The following is a 25,384-nucleotide window of genomic DNA, read 5'->3' on the forward strand; positions in this document are numbered from 1 at the left end:
TCTGGTCGAGCAGCTGCAGCAGTGAGATGGTGTCACACCTGCCCCCACCGAAGTCAACAGAGGTTTTGCCTCTGCCTGTGAGGTGGCCAAGGTCTCTCTCTCCAACATACGCATTTTGTGTTAAATCCCATGCACCGCTTCTGAAGTTCCACAAATTCGTATCAGGTGTCTGGTTGAAGACAAAGTGTTATTTTTCATGAAAGTTACTCCCCTTGCCCCACTCTGTGTTTGCCAGAAAGGAATAAAACTGCACCATACAAGAGCAGAGAGAAGAGTAATTTATTTCTGAAATTTTATCTTCCAGTGTCAGGCTCTTTCTTGCATAAGGTTCTCCGTAAATCTGGGGTGCTGTGACTCTGGTCTATTCACCCTCTGTCTACAACATATACTCCAATGGCACTTCTTGCTTAATGGACTATAAGGAATTGAGGAACCCCTATGTAGCAAAAAAAAAAAAAAAAATACAGGTTTCTTATTTCTCTGCTCATTTCTTTAAAAAATGACCTTTAAAAGCTACTTAGATGGCACTTTTCAGTCATGAAGGCAATGGCTATCGTCCTTCCTTTCATTGCTGATTCAGGAAACCGCTGAGCACAGAAGTAGAGTTGTTTTCCACCCAACAACAACAATCTCATCCCAAATCTTGCCACCATCCAAGAAGATCACCTTGTTTATCTCAAGAGATCCCCTTCTAATCCAGCTGTTTTCCAAGTCTGTCCTGAGAGATGATTATTCAGCTGCTTTTCACAGACCTGAGCCCTTCACTTGCTCAAATCGCCCGTTCATGTGGGGTCGGTCTCTCCCCATCGGTGCTCAGACCCTCCTGGAAGGGGCTCTATGCCCAGCGAAGCCAGCCTGAAAAGTTGCCCCATGAGGCTACGGGACATCAGTGGTGTTTGCTGTGTCTGTGTCTTACTGTAACGAGAACCTGGTGAACCAAATCACTGTGACTAATCCTAGCAGAAAATGTGGGCAAAACTGGAATGTGATTTTCTTCTCAATCAATATTATGGAGCTCCCACCAATCTTTTCATAATGTTTTATTCATGGATGAAAAGATACTAGGGTCCCAATATATTGTAGTCATTCATGTTTAGACCTGTAAATGAACCCAAAAATAATCGTAATGTTTTGTTGCCTGCTACACGTAGAGTCTACACTCAGCTTACTAGTATATAAATTAAAGATAAACTGCATTTAATCCTATTAAGCATTAAAAAGTAAGCAAACAAATAGACTAACAAAATATAGTGGGATGGCAGAAAAAGAAAATAAGCTCAGAAAATAATTGGTTCTCAGGAAGTTAATGAAAGTTTGTAGTATGCTTTTTATATGAATAGAGTTCAGAAGAGATTATTTTTTTGAAGTGTTACTCACAAATCTCCCATATCCACAATAGATCTTTTGTTAACTGTACCTGCACATTTATTGTGTATGACAGCCTAATAAAATGAAGTCATTTTAATAAACATTGTATCAGAATATCCTATCTTCTATGTGGCAATGCGAATTTTCACTACTGAAGGAAACATTTAACATTCTCACCATTTTAATACTTTTAATAAATATTTGCAATTCCTGTGATAACGCATAATGGCAGAAAAATGCATTGCCTCCAAAATTTATGTGGCTGCTGGCAGGTGGCCATTTTCCAATTTTCTGTCTTGCTAATATACATTTATTATGTATTTCGAAGGGCTTTTTTTTTTTTTTTTTTTCTTCCAGTATTTGGCTTGCCATAAAATTGCTATTTCTTTTACAAGAGAAAGCGCTCGTGAGAAAGAAATTCCAATTGAACCTAAAACTGACAAACGGACATCTGCTGGCCAAGCCAGAGAAGAAAAGCATTTGCCCGACGTAGCTCCCGGTTTGTTCCCTTCCCATCAGCTGAAGCCACAACACGTTTGGATCAGAGAGTCATGTTCCGAACTGATAACAAGAATCAGTTCTCACTTAGTAATATTTTCTGAAGTGTGACATTGCATTGCATCATGTAACGCATGACATGACATGAAATAAGATAATGTTACATGATAGGTTATGACATAGGGAAAGAGGATGCAAGTTAATATTATGTATTACATATTTTTTTTTTTTTCTAAATTATTGGATCAGAGCGTATGATGAGCTGTGAGTGGTCTGTCCTATTCTGGCTTTATACAACAGGCATCGTTACAGTATCTGAGCATCCACCAGCAGATAATTAAGCCTCTATTGACAGCTGAAATCCTTGAATCTTTCAATAAGCACATATCGTTCTCTCTATTTAAGTAGTAGTATTCATTTGAAGAGCAAAGGAGCAGTGACTCTCTAAGTATGAAGCATAAACAGACAGGCAATAAGAAGTGGTAAAACTACTAAAATGATATATACTTATCCTCTAAATGGAAGGAAGCTGATTTTGTAAAACTCTTTATTGCATTCATAACAAAGCAGGGGATGTCCTATATCACAGTGCATGTGCTTCCTGAAGATCCTTTCTGGTAGCAAATGATGTTCAGAGAGCGCGATTTGTTATCAGAGTGCTATTTGTGATGGCCAAGATAGAAGGGCACTGAATAAATATCTATAGCTCTCAGGAACTGAAACATGATGGTGCAATAGATGGAAAGAAATATCTCAAATAAGCAGAGGAACAGAACCTCCCTACCAAAGGTGACTGCAAATTCAATGGCTTTTCCTTTTTTTTTTTCAAAGCTGAAGCAACAGGATAATCCAAATTAATAATACACAGTGATGGAAAGGAGAAGATTGCTACGTGCCTAAGCAGGAAGTGGTATGTTGGGGATTTTTTTTCCTCCTCATGTGCATGACAGGGATTTTTTTATTAATGAGAGCTGTGTAAAACAAGACCAGCTAGGAGGCTTTTTCAGACTTCCCTGCCAATGAAGCCTGGGGCAGATTAGGATTATTCCTTTTTAGCATTGCTCACAGGTAAAGCACGGGCATGTAGCCACTAGTAGGCCGATTCTATTGAGAGGACACGATATATGCAGCATTGTGAAAATGAAACTTGGGCTACTTACACATTATTAACGGTGTGAACACCTTCCCTCACCCCCACCCTCTGACTGAATTAAACTTCCTCTCTTTGTGACACACACTAACAAATGTAGGGATAGTATGAAGAAGTAATTGCACAAAACACCAACGTGCCGTGGTTGCCCTGTGGTTGGATTTTCAGAAGTGCTGAGCACCTGCTGTTCCCAACAACTTTAGAAAGAAAACGCATATTTAGTGCCCTGGCAACAGGGAGGTAGAGTTTCGGACCCCACTGGCCAAAGCTCTGCTGGTGTCTTGGTGCCCTGGAAATGATTTCTCGGGTAGGATACAGCGTGGCTTACCGACCACGTGGGGGACATGCGCAAAAATTAAAAATTGATGGGAGATTTGTAATGAATTAGGAGTTAAAGGTACAGAGTGTTTTTCTTATATATAATTTATATTTATCTGCTGTCAGACTGCATTCCACTTATCCTGGCCCCGTTCCAATAATGCATTAGCATTACTGCAATTAGTGTGAGAAAAATTAGGTTTCTTCAATCAGTATTTCACTAGGACTTTAGGACCTCTGCAGCAGGTGACAGCACTTCTTGCCAAGATGCACAAATAGATGGACCATTAAGGCTGATTTCTGATGCCGATTTGTGGTATTCCTCTTCTCTATCTATTATTTTTCTTTGATTAAATTAATTCTTGAAATGATACATACAGCCTCCCTAGCAAAGGAGAAAGCCTGCCCCGTGTCTGTGCTCACGTCAGGAAAGGTAGATTTGCTTCATCCGATACCGTTCAATGCGCTCAAGAAAGAACTTCTAGGCCATAAAGAAGGAAGTGACAAAAATATGGTTTGTTTTGGCCCCTTCCATGCGCTTGGGCACGTCCGGGGGCGCAGTCCCGCCTCGCCGCGGCTGCTCCCTGGGCAGCAGAGGAGCTGCAAGCGCGGGACAGGGCGCGTGGCCGCGGCCGTGCCCACTAAGCCTTTCTGCAAAGGATCGCTGCATCTTCAGCGCCTGTTTTGAAAAAAAAGGGGCCAGACCCCACCAATTTTGTCTTTTTTTCCCCTGGTGCGGGTCTTACAGATAAATATATCGATGCCGGTGGCAGGTATAGACAGGCTGGCATTTGCTGAACCGACATTGGCTCAGTGAAGCTTGGCAGGCTCAGTTAGGTGGTGGTATAAAAAAAGACCAGGACCGCTTGCTTTGATAAAAGCAAGGCTAAAAGCTCTGATTTTCACTGTCATGCCCGACAGAGTGTATTTGCTCAGGAAAAGTTGCAATTCCTGTTAGATTACTAGTTGGCATTTGCCTGTAATTCATAGAGCAATAAAGGCTACAGAGGGTCTAGTTAGGAAAAATGCAGCTGAGCAGTCTGTAATAGCTGCTGGGGCACACAGGCTGTGTTTGAGTTAATCCAGTGCCATCTTTCTTTATCTTGGTCAGACACCACATTCATGTTTTCACCAAAGCAGCAAAGTGACTTTTCATTATGCAAACTGCTGTTGCTTCTTGGTCTGGGAAGCCCTCAGAGAGGGTGGGGAGAGGGTGGCTTTCTCTTTCCCTGAGCTAAAAAAGGACAAGAGTACAAACAGTTAACTGAGAAATAGGACTGGCTACTGTACAAGAGGTTAAATCTCTAATTTGCTGGGGAATTACGGGCAAGCTGCTTCATTGCCTGCATTTTTGTTTTTCCCTTTACTTGACCTATGTTGGCCCCAGTTCAGGAAAGAATCGCTATTTGGAAAAGTGCTTACTGGACTTACTGTGGATGTTTCAGTGCTTTCCTGAACCAGTCCGGGAGGTGCTGCAGCACTGCATGTGTAGAGGACAAAGGCGCATTTTTCACTGATCATCATGGGCTTATGCCAGGGCTAAAATTGAAGTTTGGAAGTGGTCAGGTAGAAATTTTCTGTTTTTTTTTTTTGTTTGTTTTTTTGTTTGTTTGTTTGTTTGTTTTTTAAACAGAAAATTAATTGTGTCTAATTCTTTTTCATGAAAAGCATCTATCTATTTTGAAACTAATTCAGCTGAAAACCATGAGAATTGGGTGCAAACTTTTCAGTTTTTCACCAGAATTTCTCAGCTGTCTGAAAAATTATGGCAGTCTTGAGTACCTATCCAAAACCATAATTATTTTTAATAAAGAATATTATATAATTATGTAAACTATCTTATACATATTTATACATGTTTATTTTATATATAGTTTAGATAACAAACAATTGATATATTAATAGATACGCTTGTATAAGTTATTTCTTATAGGGTGATGCTATAATATGATAATACAAATAGTATTATATAACTATATAGAAATATATAATTAGTATTAGGCATTCAGGAGAAAAAATGTCATGATTTTTCTTTGCAATGGACAATATTTGAATATGGGGGTGAAGAGATGAAGGCCCCTTCTAACCCCTCCTCCTGCCATTTATGTCAGTGGCGATGTGCAGCTCAGGAAATTGCTCATGAATTCTCTGTTACTATGTGGTAGACTATTCTACATACTTTTTTTTTTTTAAACCTAATTGATTTCTTCTTCCGGAATTTACAGCCCTGCTGCTTTTTTAGAACTGCTTTGTGGACTTTCTCTCACATAATATTTTGTTGTGATTAATCCATCTCACACTAGAGAACTGTCTGTGTTTTGTTTCCATTTATTTTATTAAGTGGAGGATACGTCATTAAGTTTTTGCGTTGCTCATGTTCAATGCAAGTTGATAGGAACCAGGTATCTGAAGAAATGGAGAAAAGTAGATGAAAGATTCCCTGTCCCCTCATGGCTAACTTTCTCTGAAGAATTTGTGAGCGGACACAAGTGGGTGATACCATTGTTCCTCTACCAGTAAGCTAACTGTATCAGTGGCCTGAATCTTAGCGTCTTTTGATAATGATTTCCCCGCAAGAAGAATTCACATATACGTATTTCTTACTCCGGCGTGTGCATGCTGTTTCCTTAGCAATGGACTGCGTGTCATGGTCCAACTCTGCTGGGTCAGTTGTCAAAGTGCAGTAATTCACCTGAACACTTTTGGGGGAGGAGCGTGTGGGGTGTGTGCACTAGTACTTTCGAATCAGGATGCTCTCTGAAAGGGGGCGCACGGTGAGTTTTAACCCCACAGCACAAAGGTTGCCTCGGGTATGAACAGCAGGTAGACAACGGGAAACAGATTGCTAAGAAAAAGGCAAACTGCACTTTGCACAAATGATGCACTTGATCAGTGAACCTGATCGTCATGCAGAGATTTGAACTTGTGCTGATGCTGCATCGTAGCACCTCGACCCTTTTGAACCTCAAGCCCCAAACCTGCAGGGGAGCACGTGTGTTCCCCCCAGCAGAGATTTCATCCATGTCAGCGAGCAAGTTTTGCTTGCAAAAGATTTTTTCGGAAGGAAATTTTCATTACAAAGGATGGCCATTAAAAAAAAAAAAAAAAAAAAAAAGCAAAACCCCACAAAAACAAGCAAAGAAAAACACCTGACAACAGGGAGAACTGTGGCACTTCTCCATGAATCCTCTTAAACTCATACATTTTATAAGTATTTAATGTGATACCTGGTAGGAGTAGACAGCTGCAGATGACTGCAACAACTTTAAAGAACAGTTTTTTCCTGTCACTTCTTTTGCAGTGCGGCCCAATAGTCTTCCTAACAGACACCGCTTGCAGAGTATCACCATTTCTCTTAGGATAATCAGTGTAGGTTGGTAATAATGCATAGCAACATACAATTAAAAATTAATAGTGAAATGATTACATTATTCTCTTCCAGCGGAAAAAACCTCCACCTTGCAACAAAGGCCTTTAAAGCACTTTGGCTGTTTTCCAAAATAGCTAATTAATACCCCACCTAGCACTACTTCTGTGAGGCAGAGGTGCTCTTGCCAGGCAGGAATTGCTAACTGTCCGTCGAGGAGCTCCGCTCAGCGTCCCTGGCACTCAGCAGTGCCGGCCCTGCCACGCCAGGAAAACCTGCTCAAACGGCAACAGCATGGCAAGTCAGTCTTTTATATTATTGAAATAATCCGTGACATTCAAAACTGAGAGACGATGCGTTGGGAAGTCTAGAGAGAGTGGATTTGCTTTCCTCAACACCAAAACAAAGGCTTTGCAATGTTACATATATTATTCTGATCACAAAAGTATCTTGCATTAGGGCTTTCAGCGTGAGATAATTGACCTTGACATTGCTTTCAGCTAAGGGCACATAACTCTTATCACAGTGACTTATCTTCAAGAAAAGCGTGCAACTGCAAAGAATATTTACTTACTGTCTTCTTTTTTTTTTTTTTTTTTTTTTTTTTTTTCCCTTATTCTTTCAAACTGTGCACTGCAAGGACAAGTAGGCAGAAGTGTAGTGAGGGATGGAAGGTATTTTATGTGGATGAACACGTGAAGAGGTGATTATGTATTGCTAAAAGTCTAATCCTTGGATAAACTACAGTTTGCTATTAATTCTTTGGACTTGCTTAGCTGCTACTTAACATTTCCATGACTTAACAATTATATTCTTGAGCTAAGAGTAACTTTTCAACAAAATGTGTAGGGATTAGAAACATTGATAATTATATTAATTAATATTAATGGGAGTGACAATATTTGTAGTCATATGACAAACATGAGGAAAGCAGGGCTTTAATTTTATCAATTAATTCCGTTTCTAATTGCTTTCACTATTCAATTGTCAGAACGTGTTCTACGTGCAACAAGGGATGCGTTAAGCAGGAAACAGACCAAAATTAAGGGGAGAGAGAGATGTGTATTTGTGTGTGGTATCGTCTGTTACCCAGAAACACATTTAGCCTTGTCTGTGGGCTTTGCATTTTCTCCTCTCTGTCTATTTATTATAAATGCCAATCATCTGGAGTAACGGGCTCGGTCTCAGTTGAGGTGGGTTGGTAGGTAGAGAGGCAGTCAGGAGCAGAAAATGACACTTACTGAAGAGCTCTCCAAATTACCAAATATCCCTCTTCCCACACCTTCCCATAGGTGCAGGATGAGCACAGGATGGGAAGACAAGCAGACCTTGGAAAAGAGAGCTCAGTGTGTGTGTCTATGCTGACTACTCAGATTTGTTTAATACATTTGGTTGGATCGAAGTTGTCTCTAGAGGAAGGCAGAGAGCTGCAGTCCATTGGCCTTAATCCTTCCCCGTGCTCCTGTATCTTTATACTGCTCCACCAGCTCAACACCGCCGTAAAACCAACATAAGCCACCCTCAGCGCTCCCCGCTGTGCGGGAAATCCCTCACCAGATCCCTCGCTGAGCACCGCAGCTGCCACAGAGGCTTCTTGGCACCAGGAGGGGGGCAAACCCCTCCCTGCAGATGTGTCCAGTGCAGGGCAGAGCCGTGAGATGATGCCCTTGCTTGGTGTCCCAACAGGCTGGGGCTGTGCAAAACCCCAGTTGTGAGGGTGGAGGCAACCATCGGGGAAAAAAAAAATCATATCCATAAAGTTTTCCGCATGAAAATCTTCATGTCCTGAAACCACTCTCCTCAGAGAGATTTCAGCCCATAAAGAAATCTTAATGCGTTGAAGTTTCCCTCTGCACGGAGCCTTCACCACATAACAATCCAAGAGGCCAATAAAACAAATAATGACTATCTCCTGGGGCAGGTGCAATAAAAAAAAAAATGCCGCCAGCTAAGAATTGCGCCTTTGATGGCTCTACAGGCAAGATATCAACCATCTCTACAACAGCGAGTCCCCTCGTGTGGTTTTGCACTCGCTGCCCTCCCAGTCCGTGCCCGGATGGTACGTGCAACGTTTCGGGGTCTGCTTTTCCTCTCAGCTCATCCCTCCCGTGGTCCTCCTTAGGATCACGCCCCGGTAAGACTCTGAATAAATATCTCGCCCACCCGGCGCGTACAGACGAAGGAAGCCGCTGCCCGGCAAACGCTGGCTGCGCTGCCTTTTGGCTTTTGCCAGCTAACCTGGGAGAAGCAGCTGCCTGCTCGCCCGAGCCGTGCGGGTGTTGGGCGCTAGGGCGGGAGGGGAAGCGGCCTGGGGAGCTCCTCACCAACACCCCAGGGACCCGGGGGGGGCTCGCCGATGAGGGTGAGGGGGTACCCCTAAATCCCTGATTCTTGGGGGCTGGACGCTCTGCCCATCCCATCCCCCCTCCTTGTTGACAGCCGAGGCTGGTCCCTACGCACGTTTGCATCTATGCCTATTTTTCGGATAAAATCAGGAAGCATAATTTGATCTTGTTGTGCAAGCCACATTGTCAAAAGGCATTCAGGACAGATTCAGAGCTTTTGTGCTGGTATAAGCGCTGCTGCTTCCCCATAGCCCCATCAGGGGACAGAGCTCAGAATTAGTCCTTTTGTGTTTGTTTCCACTACACCGGGACGGACCTGTGAGCCTTTGCTTTTCCCCATCAGGAAGCACAGATTTAACGTATCGAACGCACCAGAATTGCTTAATGAGTGCTCAGTGAATATTAATAAAAGTTTGGACGTGACTCAGGCTACAATGGATGAGAAGTTTGAAAGCTTTGGTTCAAGATTACAGGAGGCTGTGAGAAAATATGGTATCCAGCAGCTAGCATATAGTGCAGATATTTCACTATCCAGGGATCTCTAATTACTAATAATGTACAGGAACAGTATGATATGTCCTTACAATTGCAGAATCCTTTTCAAAGATAATCTTTAATAGTTTATTTGACAACCTGTAAAATTATAGAAAATTATTAGTCTTGGGAATTACAAAAATCCCCACAGTACAGTCAAACAATAAAATTATAATTACCTGTGGGTAATTGAAATTTAACTATTTTTTTATTGTATATTACACATCAATAGCAACATAAGTTCAAGAATGTCCCCCTCCCCTCCCTTTTCTTTTCCTTACAGAAGTGGGGAAAATGGACAACCCTGCTGGTAGCTTGTGAGCCCTTGTCACAGAACAGAGCTTGAACAATTTCGATTAAAGCAGTATGTTCGAGACTGTCATTAGACCTGCATTAAATTACATATCTGGAATGTTAAAAATAAAGAGTATTGAAGCTTATTCACAGCTGCCTGTGGTAAAGTATGTAGTCAAGGTTTTGATTATCTTTAAAGTTCTTATTTTTCTCTTTTCTAAAACTTATTGTTTCGTCAAACAAATATCTAGCACATTTAAGAACAGTATGAGCACATGAGCAGAATTGCTTAAGATGGATAAAGCATTAGCGTGTTTCCATTCTTGCTCGGTAGCATTGTTTAGTACTAACAATGGTAATTTATCAATTATACAAGAGGGAACAAAGCTCTTTGTCGTCTCGTAGCTCCAGAACTACCTATTAGAAGGTCCAAAGCTGGAGACCCCTTCCAGACCTCGGGAGGCATCATTTAGCGTTAGCGTTCGTACTGCTGGGTTTTGCCTTGTCCTCTCTCAGTGACCCTATGGAGGCTGCTCAGTACTCAGCACTATGGCACATCAAGACTTCCGTGGCTTTTTTTCTGAATCAGGAAAATTATAACCTTTTTTCTTTTTTCCTTCTGAACCAGGGCTCTTGATAATGAGGCACGACTGCTCACTAGCCCTCCTGTCTGCGGGCTGCTCTTCCTGTCTATCAGGCAAGACCGTCCAGTCCCCTCTTGTGATGGCATGAGAGGTTTTTAGAACAAGCTTAAGGATAAAACCCAAGTGTTCTGGATGCTATTTGGCCAGCATAAATCCTAAAATAAGGTATGTTTGACAATTAATTGTCTATGTGACAGCATTGTTATATACTACTAAGACGCCCAATAATGGTGTTTCCTTCTATGCAAGGATCAGGCTGGCTACTTTTATTTGATTCTGTAAGGTGCTCTGTGATCATTATGTGACTATAACTGCACAAGAGGAAATATCTCTGTTTGATTAAGAGTTTCAATTAAAGTGTTTAGTACACAGATTTTTATCGTGAGAGGGGCATCGCAAAGACTGAGTACAACATAATGGCAAGCCAGGTATTATTATGATTATTGTTACTATTATTTATGTATAATCATTGCAGTATTAACTGAAAGCTGGGAAATGGAGTTCCTGGGCCTCAAAGAATTCATAGTAACAGCTTTCTTTGGAGGAGGCAACAAGAGCAAACCATCTCTCCTTTGTGGCACAGTTAAGGCCGCACACAGCCCAGGCTGGAGATCCAAGATGCTGAATGGGTTTTCCCATGTCCGGAGATCAGAGAAGGCCATAAAATTCAGCTGGATCCATCATGGCCTGCCTTTTTATTCAGGTGCCTTTTGCTCTTCCCACTGCCTTTTTCCCCCTGCCTGTTAGTGTGAAGGGCATCCCTGCACGTCAGAGCTGAGAGGCATCCCTTTACCCAGCGCAGCAGCTGGGGAGCTCTCAGCAGAGCGGTGTTTGAGCACTTTCGCAAGGGACCTGAGGAGAGAGATTTTGCCTTCCTCGCTTGTCCTGCCCATCCGAGACTTTTAAGGGTCTTGGCCTCCTAAAAGCTAAAGTGGAGTATTCGTATTAGATTTAAGCCAAGTATAAATCTTTCAGAAGGAGAAACCCCCAAGAGGGACCGTATCAGCAAAGCAGTTAATGGTTTAAGCTACAGCAGAGGAGCGGCAGGGCTGGCCCCAGATCATGGTCCTTATGCCACATACCCGAGGAGATGTAGCTGAGAGAGTTTTGTTTTGCTTTGGCTGTTTCCTCATCCTGGCCCTTGACCAACACCTGAAGGCTACAGGAAAGGTTTTCTCCATCCTTCTCTCAACCCTCGTTCCCTGGCAGATTCTAGCTGTTGAGCTCAACCGCCCTAAAAAAGAAGCTGGCGAGCTGTTGTCCACTGGGATTTATATATATGGGATGCTTGGAAGCTAAATCTTCCAACCACTAAAATGCACCATACTGTAAGACAAAGAGCAGGAGATAAATTTTGCTGCCTTTGAAATTTCTGCTCGTGTCACTCGCTGAGGCTCATTTTTACCATTGTGACTCCAGTGAGAAAAGCTATCCTGACACGAGTGTCTTACTCCGCACTGTGACGCAGGGATGAAGTGAGAGCCAAGGATGAGAAATTGCAGTGCTGTCAGGACTGAAGCCAGGTCAAATTTTTCGTTTTGCTAAAAGTCATTTCTTTGACGTAGGAATCGGGAAAATACATTGATGCAAGATGTTGAAAAGGAGTAAATGGTTATTATTTTCTCCCCAAAATATGATTCAAATGGAGAGACCCAAGACTCATGGTAATGGGAAAGTATTGTAAAGTGAAAACACAAGCTTTTAGGGATAGCCACTGACATGGAGTACAATGTAATGGGAGGGTCCAAAAGGGCCTTCAGGGAGCTCCTCCTGGAAAGCACCACCAACAGTCCTCATTTTGCTCCCGTCTGTAGGGTGTTTGAGCTCACAAATGTTTGGGTAAAGGAGGCTGCAAGCTTCCAAATAAAAAAAATAAATAAAAAAAAAGGTTAGGCTATTTTTCTTTCTTGGGGATGAGGTTAGAAGGTTAATAAAAGAGCTAATCCCAGCTTGCCCTGCAAGGGGGAGCAGCTCACCTTTGTGAGACTTCAGAAGCCTCTGGAGTGTGTGCGTATGGATGGATGCTGTTATTTCCTGGCAGAGCTGTCCCAAGAAGACGGGAGCAGGGGCCTGTTTTTTGAAGAGAAGTTTGGCCTTTAAATGAATCAGCTGGAGTGAAAATAAAAAGGTTAGTGTAAAATGTTTTTGAGAGTAAACCCAAATTCAATAAAGTTCTGGGTATTTTAAATTTTTTTTTCCCTGCGAGAACCTAAAACTAAGACTTACTACAGCGCAGAGGAGGCCAACCACAGCATTTCAACCGAATGTCCCAGAGAGGCTGGTTGGTTGTTTTTTAGAAATTTCATTCAGTTGACTCAAACTTTTAAATACGTTAACACATCGAAAGAAAAAGGGTCAATGAGACCCGGAGAGCATTCTGTCTGAAGAACAAACCACACACACCACTCGTCCTCACTGAATGCTTCTCTGCTAACCGCTGCCGGCTTGCTGGACCACCAGCCTCAAGAAAGCCTCAATGCTGTGACGCATGCTGGCCACTCCTTAAAGAAGCAGATCTTCCTCTGAAGCAGCACCGTGTATTCAGGTAAGGGAAAATGTGGCTACAGTCTTTAGTCCATGGACAAACACGTTACCTGGGGATTTTGCTGCTCTCGTCAGAGGGATTTAGAAGTGCAGCTTTTTGGGTGTGGAGCTGGCAGGGGGTTTGCTCCAACTGCTGCATGATGGCTGCACGAATGGTAGCAGGCTGGGACAAAGCCATCTTAGAGAGGGTGATTAATTACAGAACAGGCTTTTCTGAGCCTCTTCTCATTTTTGCGTCGTTTTCATTCTTGCCGTTTGTAACCAGGGAAGGGTTTGGGAGCACAGGTGGAGGGGATGCCTGTGTTATGGCCCCGGGGGCGTGCAGAGGGGCGCTGGACACTCCCGTTTCTTGCCTCCAGGCAGCTCTACGTTATTCCCAGCAGATTACAGCACCAGGCAGTTATGTATAAGGAGATCTGGGTGTCCTTTTGCTTTCCAGCTTTGAGGGAATGCTTACTGCACAGCATAGAAAATTACCTCAGGCCTTGCTAGGTTTTTCTGGAAAAATATATACTACAGTCTGGGGTACTTATATGCCTCCATGACTTGGTGTCCCTCTGCACAGATGAGGGTCCATACCGAGAAACAGCGTAAATGTTATAGTCAATATCCCTTGGCAGAGAAACTGCACTACAATTTCTTTTTTCTTATTTTCTTCCTTTTGCGCAAGGCTCCTGTGCTACCAGCTAACCATTTCCTATAAGGAAATGGCATTGTGTTAAAGTTATATAGTGTATCATATTAAATTTTATAACAGTGCTTTGTGTTTTGAAAAGACTTGGGGGGGAAACAGCATCAATCAAGGAACCACATTTGATAGACTTGGAAGGGGCCTCCTGGGTCATTTTGTCCAAGACCTCTATGAAACAGGAAGGCTTCTGCAAAATACCTTTCCCATAAATGTATCTAACCTTTCCTTAAAGACACTGAGTGATTGTGCCATAAAGACCTCAAGCGGGTAAACTAGTCTGATTGACCTTACGATCAAAACGTGTCTCCTAATACTGTATATAAGGTACAATTTTCCATTCTTTCAGCTGTAGCTAAGCAAGAAAAAAGGGCAAATACACAGTAATGGGCAACAATACAGACTGTGCAAACAGTTTTGCTTTCACTTTACTGCCATCACCTACCATAAATCTGGACGTACCATTGATACTTGGTTTCCCAGTGTAGTGTCTGTGATCCTTGTAGTATCTATCTCACTTTGTCTCTGACTTTTGGAGAGCCAGCATTACAGAGTGTAGAAATAACGAAGACGTACGAGCAGCACTTTCTGATTCAGAAAGCCATTCAAAACCCTATGCCATATAGTTAGAGTATTTATTTCTATTTTCTATTTATTAGAATTTGTGAGTTGTTTCTTGTCAGGACCACAGGAGCTAGGGGAAGCACAGGGCTTTCTATGTCTCCGTCAGTGTCAAAGAATAATTTTCATTCTCCTCCAACAATTGTGCATACTGAAAAATAAATACCTGGTAGTTTAGCTGTTCGTTGTTGCAGTAGTAGTGCATTGTGTGCTGGTTATGGCCCCACACTGCTCTGCCTTCTTTCTCTGGGTGAATATTAGGAGAAGTGTCGTTTTGTGTAGATGTGTTATTAAATCACAGACACATTCATTTCCGAGAGTTTCCTGAGCTGCACATAAACTATCATCTTTGCCCATCTTTGCCTTGCTTTTTATTTTTTTTTTTTTGCAAGTGCTGGAAGATGGTGAGAGAGCTGGAGGCCAGTTGCTCTCCCACCTATTTCTGTCAGGCCTATGCTACTCACGGAACGGGGTTATTTCGTGGTGCCCATCTCACCTGGCTGACCATTACATTAATTCATTCTGGACTCAGGAGGAAGTTAGCCACCCGTCCGTGTACCCTTGCAGCTCCCAGGGAAAGGCACGTCTCTAGAAGCTGAATCTGCCCCCTTGGTGGCAGTGGGGCGTTGCTGGCAGATGTAAGAAAGAATGAACAAACATCTTCCAGTCATACCGGTGTCGCCAGCCACTTGCTGAACACCCAGCCAGCATCGTGCCCAAATGAGACACTGAAGAGGTGCAGTAAATGCTTGTGGAAAGGTCTGGGACAAATGCAGTTTTATCCGCTCCCCAGCAGGCCCCACTGGACAGCCTGACTTTACTAGACCATCTCATCGGAATCCTATCCACAACCTGAGCCAGCGAAGCGTATTTCAGACTGAGGAGAGCCGAGAGGAATTTCTTCTTCAGAAGATCCAAGAAAGAAGTTTTACAAGGTTGAGGTATCCTGAGCTCGGTTTTAATGTCCATTCGTTGTTCTGGGGTAGATCAGGCCATCCTTGTTTTTTTTTTTTTTTTTTTTCCTTTTTGGCATTTTTGTTTGGTAGTTGTACTTCTCATACACAGAGGGCTGCTGCATAATGGACCAGGAAGACTGGAGTTAAATCCTAAAAGCAAAAGACACAGAAAAGGCAAGATAATTTGGAAAGATCGTGGTGATCCTGAGTTTGAAGACATGTTGGTGTCTTTGTATGTCCCTGCCCACACTTTTATCATGTGCCTGCTGTATGCCTCATGTCTTTGTGCCAATCCAGACTGGCATTCACTCGTCCTTCTCAGCTCAGTGCTAATCATTTCACAAAGACAAAAGCCCTGAAAATATAGATATATTTTTTTTTAAATGCCTTCTCTATACAATTAACTAAATGCCATCCTTTCTCTGATGTGCAGAGTTTAAACTATTTGTTTAGTATTTAATCACACAGAAATACAGGCTAAAATACACCTCATCCAGTTGTTTAAGGGCAGAGGCTGGTGAGATCTTGACACTTCAAGCTGATATTATAAAATCACCAGGGAACATAAAATACCTAGGCCAAGAAAAAAGATTACAAATACTAACAGACCTGCTGTTTATTGCTTATGTGCTTTCCAGCCATTGTCTTTTTTCTCATGGAATCACCAGCTTCCCTCGGCACAGAGACGAGTCTGTCCCAAGCCCAGCTCACCCCTCACTCCCTGCCTGCTCTCGGCCCGGCTGCCACAGCAGCCCTGCTCTGCCGAGATGACCCCACGCCCACCTGCAGCAGCATTTGCGTACACAGGATCCTGGGTGCTCGGCCCCCCATGACAAAATCAGGTCCACTTCCTTCACGCTGACCTACTTCAGTCCCATGTAGCCCCCATTCTCCTCTTGGCCCCCTCCACTCCCCAGATTGTAAATACTTGGTGGGGGAGAGAGACATATTTTTGTTCCGTTTTGTTAGGAGGGGGAACCGAGGCGAGGAGGGCTTTTTTTGCTCTTTTAGTTTTATTAGTGTGGGAGGGGGGTTTTTTAGGCCTGTGACTGTGGTGTTAGATACTCCTGAAAACAAAAAGTGCATTTGCATCAGGTGCTCCTAAAACAAAATAAAAGGCTATATCATTGAGATTTTCTGATCCCGTTCAGTGCACAAATGCCAATCAGAAGCAAATATGGGGCTGTAACTTGCAATCCATTTTGATATTTACAACAGAACACGGCATATCATTTAATTTAAATTTGCAGCATGCTCAGTGTAATTAATGCTGTGCAGTGCCTAGAAAATCCTGGTTTCTTAATGTGCTACAATGCATGCATGCTGAGACCATTTTTTTAAACTGCTGTATCATTTTGGAACATTACTGGGGAGGCACTACCATTAAACCGGAAAAAGAGCCATGCTCACTTTCTCTTTATGAAACTTCCATGCAGCTCCCCCAAATATGATGCAAACTACAGGTTTGTTTTAAAAGAGGGGGGGAGTCAGAGATTTAATTTTCCCTTGACACAGCATGATGCCTGAATAGCCAGGCAGCTATTCCTAAATTATGTGCATTTCATTCCTAGGAGCTGTGAGCATTTTGAATGGGCTGTCGTTATATACAGTACACAAGCATAAATACTCGAGGGAACAGCTAGCTGAAATTTTGGCATGAGCAGAAATCTGATATCTATCGTGGTAGTATCTGAGCATGTAATAATAATGCATATTGATTTGTCAGGAGTGCTAAGAGAGGGGGTTTGGTATTCTGGGATGAGAACCGTTAAACTCGGGAACGTCTTGTGTGATTATAACAAGCCGCTGTATTTGTGTGCTGTGGTTTTGGCAGGGACAGGAACGTTCACCTGTAATCTTTACACCTGTGAGACTGGCCCAGGTCTCATTTTTGGACCCGAACCCAAGAGACCGGATACATGATAAAGATGTATTCTATACATTACACACAAATGAAGCCTGGGGAATTTACAGCCGTACCTAGAAAATCAGGTAACAAAAAGGCAATGTGCTTGGCAAGAAGAGTCGGGACCAAAAGCCCACCGAGGTCAGGAGCTTTACTGCCATGACTTCAGTGAGCTTGGGTGTTAGTTCACCTACTTTTATCAGGCAGCTCTATGATCCGAGTTGTGCAAAAAGCAAATAAAAAAGCCAAGCAACACAACCCCTATCATTTTGCAAGGTACCGGTTTCTACCAGAACGTACTATAGAAGCTCTGGTTATAGACCTGTTGGTAGCAAAGCAAATTCTTCAGGTCCTCTGAATAAATCTGTTCCTAAATATAATGCTTCAACTTCTATAGTCTCATCTGACACCTGACAATTCAACCTTAAGAGTAATTGGTCCTGTCTTTGAACCTCTGCAAATACTGTATGAGGAGGGTGGACAATTTATTGATTTAGATTGATTTTTGTAAGAAGCATTTGAGACAGATATGGTATCAGGTGTCACACACTGTATATATTAGACTCCTCAAAACCAGCCATAGGTGACGGGGCAGGGTTCAAGAGCATGAGGAGGTAAAGTTCAGCGAGCACCTGCAAACGAAGCTGTCCTGCTGCGTGATACCTCGCCGAGTAACTGCCTAAGAGAGACGCCAGCCAGGAGCAACTTCATTGGCCAAGTTTGAATTTCGGGGGGCTGACGAGATGGCTCTTCTGCTGGGAAGCCAGCCCGAGCTACGCGCTGTCTCCACGCGTAGGAACCCAAAAGGTCAGTCTAGTGCAGGTTGCCCAACCCATCGATCTGTTCCTGTTTTCGGTGTCAAGCCTCAAGAAGGGGCTGGAGGGGATGGACATGAAATGTCCGTCGGGCTCATGAAATGAACAGTCGGGCGTTTCCACGCCCGCAACAATTTTTTAAGTGCTGTGGTCATTCGAGTGTGTTGCAAGACAGGGCAGTGGATTTGTCAGGAATTAAAGCATTTGTGAACCTGGCTGTTTAGTTTGTGACAAAAACTGTCATTGATATTAATAACTCTGACCTAAAAAACCCCTAGGGAACTAGCAGACCAGAAGAAGACAGAAACAAGATGGCACCGAGGGTCTCATCGCTGGGGAGGATGATTAAGCCTTGAGAGGGAGGGCTGTCCCACTTGTGCACGAGTTTGGCTGGGGGAATCACCCTCCTCCCGCTGTCTCGCTTCCCTCATCTATAATGAGGGAAAGAATAACTTTGCAGCATACTTTACATTGGCAGTGCATGCTAACTTCATTACTGTTTGCAACAGCCTGTGCAATCCTCAGAGGAAAGGAATAATAACAAAGAAAAAAAATGATAATTACCAAGCACATAGTTTTCATCTATAATCTTCATTTCAGGATTCACTATTTCTGATGTCAATATTTTATAATGGAAGAATGAGATATGCTAAGTTTCTGTTTGATGGAAGTAAATTCAGATTTAATATTGCCGAGGAGCTGAATTTTTAATACACTAGAGCAGTATGCAGACGTTCCCCCTGTTTGCTGCTCCTGCCGCTCCTTGGTACCGGGGCAGCGATGTTCCCGCGACCAGGCAGGGAAATGGAAAGGACCTGCCCTGAATTTCAGCGGGGTGACAGTACTTTGTCACTTAGCTCTGTCACGATAATTGGGAGTGCCACACAATGAAACAACACGACACACCCGCCCGGTAAATGAAGAGTTTTCAACGTGATGTACAGCCCCTGTCAACTGCCAAAGCTTTTGTTTGTTCACAGAGTGAGGCAGCATTTCCAGAAGAAAAAACCACACTGGCGTGGTGCGCTCGTACAGTTTGTTGTAAATTGATTTCCTCTGTGTTTTTATAAAATTGGATATATTGTATGAACAGTAGGAAAATATCCTCTTTTATCGCACGCTCCCAGCTTCCAACCTGCTGAGGACTTTCCACAAACTCTTTAGGAATTTACCTCTTTTCGTTAAATTGGGTTGGATCTCATTAATAAAAGAATGGTATAATGGAAAAGAGTTTCTAAAATTATACTGTAACCTAGAATTGCAGGATTCAGCTTTCTCTGCCTGAAGAAAAAAATTCTGAAGCATTAAACTTACTTTATCAAGCATTGCACCTGACATGCTCTCATAAATTTTACATACATTTTAACTTATTTTAATATTATGCAGGCTTGGTTTAAAATATTCCCATGAAGTAACTAAAATGAAGCTGCTCAGCCATAAATTAGAGCTAAAAAAATACTTGTTCCCCCCGCCCCATCAATATTTCTTTACTTAAAATCATGTGTTGTATGTAAGTTAAATTTTCCCTTGCTGAGATACTTTGTATGTCTTAATAGGACTACCACAGAACCAGCGAGCCATATTTCTGTCGGGTTAAATGCACCCTCTTCGCTTTTTTAGAGGTATCTTGTCGAAAAGCAGCCACTGGTAACCCCTCGCGTGCCATCCTTGGGCGAGGCCCGGGGCCCGGGGCTGAACGTGCGGTCGTCCGTCTGTATACATGTACGGGGGTTTTTTAGCTTGTGTTTGTTTGTCTGCGCAGGAGCAGCCCTGCAGCAGCCCCACGCGTGGGCTGGGTGGGGTGGGGTGGGGGCAGCCCTGTGGCGGTGCCGCCCGCAGCGCAGCGCGGTCCCGGCACCCCGAGGCCGCCGCTTCGGGCGGTATCGCCAGCCGGCAGGTACGGCATCACTGACAACTAGTCACAAGGCTCCATTTGTCTCCCGATTTCTTAAGCTATTTCAAAGTCAGAGCTAAATTACACAAACATTTGCCTATCTAGACATAACAGGGCTGTTATGAAATACTGTCAGCTTGTTGCCGTTTAGCCTGAGCACACACTGTATGTGTCTGTCAGGCCATACTTGGGCAGCTCTGCAGCGTGCAACGTGTCCCAGACACTGGAGTGATTATGTCTGAATACGCCTTATCTGATTTAAAAGCCGACAATGCTACACATCTGTGCTTGCGAGGCTCCGCTGTTACACTGCGACGCCAGTATTTATTTTGCTTCTGCAAGTTAGTTTTCCTTGAGAAGCAGCAGGGGCCTTCTTCAATGAACTGAAAAATGCGTATTGTATGAAGGTCTGTGGAGGGTTTGTACCGTAGTTCAGTGGGCAAATGTGAACCCAGGGGATGGCATTTCATTTAAACATTTGGTTTGCATCTTTACATGCCAAAAATATTAATGTCTTGACTTTAGCAAACTGAATTCAGCACTTTTTTTTATTTTTATTTTTTTTGTTTCTTAAACGAAGTAATTATAGCCAAAACATTTTGTGGCTATTTATTCTTCCTTCTCAGAGGTGGAGTTTTGCACACGAGCATTTGGTTTCAGGGCTGAATTGTCAGTATCTGCTCACTTGTCACTTCCCCGTTAGTTTGTACTGGAAACCACCAGTAGTTTCTTTTCTTGTGTTTATTGTATTGCGCTCAGACCTTTGATCAAGACATCCTGGATAACAGCAAAGCCTAGCTTATTGCCTAGTTGCTGTTTTGAAAAAGACGTGAAGAATATGGTTTCTGTCAAAGGATCTATGAAGACAGTTAATGTAATTGAGAAGCAGAAGGGCATTTATGGAAGTGCATCCGAATGTCCTCTTCACATATAATTGCATCAGGAATTCTACATTAACATGCAAGTCCTGTCCAAAGGAAAAAAAAAAAAAAAAAAAAAAAAAAAAGCTTATTTTTAGGTAGAAGCCCTCAGTGGGCAGTAAATTACCCATAATATCCCCCAAACTAGCAATTAGCCCTGTTTGCTGACTACCTGAATTGTTTCACAGTAGTTCAGCACAGTCTTACCAGTTATCACCATACTTATCATCAGAGATTCAGCGTACGGTTCCCGCAGCCTCACATCCTGTACGCCTAAGATCGCTCATAATAACACCTACATTTCTGGCCCTTCAGAACTGTTTTCTCAGGCTTCACTATGTGAGGATAGCTGAGGCTGCCATGGCGCTTCAGTGGCAAGAACTGGAAAACAGAAAGCAATTCAGAAGGGTAGGGATCCTTTGGTATCAGCGAATACGAGTGGTTTGTATTTATTCCCGTATCAGCTGATAGTCCTAAACAGCTGCTCTGTGAGACCGAGCTTTCTACCAGTTCTCTCTTTACAAGTTCTGACACTGAAAGATGTTTTTCAACACGGGCCTGTAACTCAGGAGCATAAAACTGGAAAATACGAAAAGGAAAACCTATGGAAATTTTTTCCTTAAGGCTGCTGAGCAGTTTTCACATTCCTAAAAATGAATGCTTTGCCCAAATAGTAACTCAGGTTTGCAAACAATATCCATATTGCCTGCTTTAGCGATGACAGGAATAATCACAGGCCCATACATGCACACAAGTACAAGCACACGCATCCTAACAGCATCATTTTCACTGAACAGGCCTTGGTTTTAAAGAAATAATACCAGGTGAAAATGAGACAAATTAAGCATTTGAAGTAGAATACGGAAATGTTTGGCCCCTGAGCATTAAAGTTTTATTTTTAAGCACTGTGCACACCTTTCTGAGTAACGCTTTAATTTACACATTACTTCTCAGGCAAAATCCAACTGAATTAACATATTCCCTATTACCACCATTTAAATCCCATTTTCAGCGCTGGTTCTGCAGCACATTATACTGACAAGGCCCTGTATTCCTGCCTCTGACCTGATGGACTAGGTCAGGTAATGAAGAAGATGGAACAGGAATTCATGCTGAAGAGGAACATTTGAAGCCTGCTTCTCGTTTGCAAATGTACTCAGAGAAGCCGAAAATGGGAACATTGCCCTTGTCTGGCTCCAGCTAAAATGCTTCAGCTTCTTGTTTCATGATCAGGAACATCAGCTCTGTGAACAGACAAACTGCCTACTCCGTATATCCAAGAGAGGCTCTCAAAAGAGCAAACCATCTGTTAAAGGGTAAGTAAGTGATCACTCTGATTTTTTTGCTCTTGCAGGGACAGATTACTGTAAAGCACACTGCATGGCTGCAGGTGGGGAGAAGGAAACAGCCCTGAGCCGCCCTGCCATTTTATACCTAGTCATGCTGCTGGAAAGCAAAGACAAAGGACGCGGAGAAGACGGTAGGTGAAAGAATGATTTCCTTTTCAGCTAGGGTTTAAGTCAGGACGCTGAGACAAGAGTCATATGGCTGACTTTACTACCTTAAGAAGCCCTCAAAATGGCCCCAAACCGCTCCTGTTTCAGCAGCAGAGCCTCAGTCAGGGAGTCCATAAGCAGCGAGCTCCTGGTTAATGGCTGGGCGAGGCAGTGAGCTGTGAGCTGCTGGCCCATCTTCACAAGGCACTCAGAGGGAAAAAGGAAGACTTGGTGGGGACAGTGCCAGCAGACTAGTTCTTGTAAAGAAGAACTTTTTTCCCAGGATTTAAAAAAAAAAAAAAAAAAGTCTTGGGGTTGAACGTTGTTTTTGCCCTTACTAAACTAGGCCTTGATTAAGAAAAATACAAATAACCTCATCATAAATTAACAGTCATCCCCGTCGTGAGCATGAACATGCATACCTGGCCAAGGCAGGGAAAAGCAGATTGATTAAACAACAAAGTTCACCTTGTTTTCTGAATTGAAAGCTCATGCTGTTTCTTGGCAGAACAGGCATGTCAGCCCTGTAATAACCACTTGCTACCTTGCTTCAATCAGCGTTAAAACCAGCACAATATTAACATCTTGGGGAAAATCCATCTGGAAACTGCTTTCTGGGGGAAAAAATGAAGGGAAGGTAACTGAATACCACACCCAGTATTTATTTATGTATTGATTTCATAGTAACTTTAAGGAACTTCAAAGTTCTCTCTCCCCTCACCTGAAAATGTTGTATTTCAAACATTTTCTGTTAAACGGCAGAACTGAATACTTGTTCAGAGAGAAGTGGCAAAGAACAGCTGAAGGTAAGCTCCTTGGTCTGGCAGAGGCAGGGGTTTGTATTTGCTATTTGTTTTTTCCCCCGGAGGAGGCTGGTGTGCGCACGGCTGTCGGTGAGCCCGCTGCCCCGTGACGGCGGCATCGCGCCCGTGACAACGCGCATCCCCACGCCGTGGTTCACGGCACCCAGAGGCACGTCCATGCGGGAAGGCTGGTGCGGTTACGCCCAGGGGGCCTGAGGCTGGAACACAGGAGCTGGGCTTTAAAAAGACCGTGTGAAAAAAGTGGTTACTTTTTGCTGACAAGGTAATACTAAAATTGACTTCTTCCTCTTGCTGGCCTGGTATGAATACAGACTTGACATTACTTTGCGGCACCTCTTCTTTCTGTTGAATCAACTAACAGGATAGCTTCAGGATTCAGAGGATACTTGTGCTTGGCATGAAAAATTTTATGTAAATCCTGTTGTGGGAATGTTAATGCAAAGCTAACTGGGTAAATGAGCCAAAGCAAGCCTTTCGTTGATCTGATTTTTTCTTTTGCCTTTTTTTTTTTTCCCCCTCCCTGAAGCACTGTACTCCAGCATTAATAAAGTTTGAAGACTATGCTAATGATGTACAGCACACATGCTCTAAAAGCCATCTACTCTATGTAAATGCTACCTTGTACTGCTAGTTCAGCTTGGAAGCTCCCTGTGAATGTTTTGGAGACTTTTAGCATCTCCAAAATATTTCTGGAAAGCAAGCAAATGATTTAGGGTCAGGACACCGGATTTTTAAATTAATTATCACTTTGAAAAAAGCCTTTGTCACGAAGAGCTGGACTATGAAGAGGGCATTTGGCTCTGGATTAATTTTAGATGAAGTTTTAGGACCAGGCTAGGCTGCAGGTTTGTCTTCAATGATACTTAAATGGAATGCCCTGGCCTTCCTGCATCCTGGCCTGTAACTGCACGGGACCATGCTCTGCCAACTTTCTGTCACCTTGGGCTTCATTAGCATGAGAACACAGACGCCTTTTGGCTTTGTGTCTCACTGCAAAATAAACCATTGGGGCTGGTTTGCCAGTCCTCTCCTTCGGCCAGTTGTATATAGGTGCCTCATATACTCGACTTTAAAGGGCCTTGGACAGGATTTATTTAGGTTCAGTTTTTTTATTACAGCTCTTAAGTAGGTACCAGAGTGATGGTTCCTGTTTACAATGGTGACCAGTTACGCAGGTAACTACTCCTAAAGGACCTAAGAGCATCGGCTGACCAAGTGCTCAGCAGAATAAGTAAATATTTTATAATTAAGACCTTAATTGAGAATTCTGTATTTAAAAAAAAAAATATAAAAATCCTACCGCTTCCGTAAGAAATATTACCTGTGCATTTAAGGCAACCAGGGGTTCACTTTCTATTTCTATTCTAATAGCTGTTTTAATAGATGGTGATATAATAAGTACAATGTTTGATACGGTGAGTGAACCAGAACACTTAAGAATATTTGCAGAAAGAAATTCTGAACAAGTAACACAGACAACTAGCAGGTAATTTTTCTTACATGAAGAAACTTTCAATAAGTCACATTCATTCAATGAGGGAAAGAAGCAGTGCCACGAACCAGCATATGTGCACAGCACGCCTTTTGTCTACAGCAGAAATCCTGTGTGTTACCTTTGAACTAGCTACGTAGGGAGGGAAAAATTATCCGCCCTCCACAAATGATTTTGAGATTAATTATGCCTAATGGAAAAAAAAATAAAAATAAAAAAAAAATCCCAGTCTGTTCATGGACAATGAACGGAGAGGGATGTGAAATTTGTCAAGGTACTAATACATTAGAAATTATTCCCACTTTTGGTCAGCAACAGTCATTGAACACAAATACCATTATATTAAGGGCAGTAAGAGTCCAGATGAAATAGAAAAGAATAAGGCCGTCAAACTTTTGGAAAGACAAGTAGAGGAGGTACAGATCGTGCTGTGATCTATTCAGCACTGGTGAAAAGAGCACTGTAAATGTTTATTCACTTTTTGTACTCATTGGCTTCTTAAATAAAAGAACAGATACTATTTAAAAGCTCTGGCTGTGTCATGCTGTTCCCCTCCTCTCCTCAAACTGCTGAAGCTGAACGCCCGGCCCAAGTTTTCTGCACTACTGTCGGCTGCACGGGGGGGGGGGGGGGGGGGGGGGGGGGCAGCGCTGCAGCCGGCAAGAACCGGCATCGCCTGGTGGGGAAGGGGCGGCGAGTGCTCTGCTGGG

The 25,384-nt window shown here is 42.9% G+C and overlaps 2 long non-coding RNA genes across 3 annotated transcripts in view; one reads left to right on the top strand and one right to left on the bottom strand.

Annotated features, from left to right (window-relative positions):
- Positions 1 to 9,766: 9,766 nt before the first annotated feature.
- LOC116960813 overlaps positions 9,767 to 25,384 on the bottom strand; it is a 517,030-nt gene continuing 501,412 nt past the window's right edge. For both annotated transcript variants that reach the window (XR_004406602.2, XR_004406601.2), the window contains exon 10: positions 9,767 to 15,477. This is a non-coding gene — a long non-coding RNA (uncharacterized LOC116960813). The remainder of the gene's footprint in view (positions 15,478 to 25,384) is intronic.
- On the top strand, positions 15,240 to 25,201 carry LOC116960814. Its single transcript, XR_004406603.2, has 3 exons — positions 15,240 to 15,312; positions 22,217 to 22,342; positions 23,227 to 25,201. It is a non-coding gene; the product is annotated as an uncharacterized LOC116960814 (long non-coding RNA).

This window comes from Tyto alba, unplaced genomic scaffold (genome assembly GCF_018691265.1).
Source record: "Tyto alba isolate M040663 unplaced genomic scaffold, T.alba_DEE_v4.0 Super-Scaffold_16, whole genome shotgun sequence".
Classification (NCBI taxonomy): domain Eukaryota; kingdom Metazoa; phylum Chordata; class Aves; order Strigiformes; family Tytonidae; genus Tyto; species Tyto alba.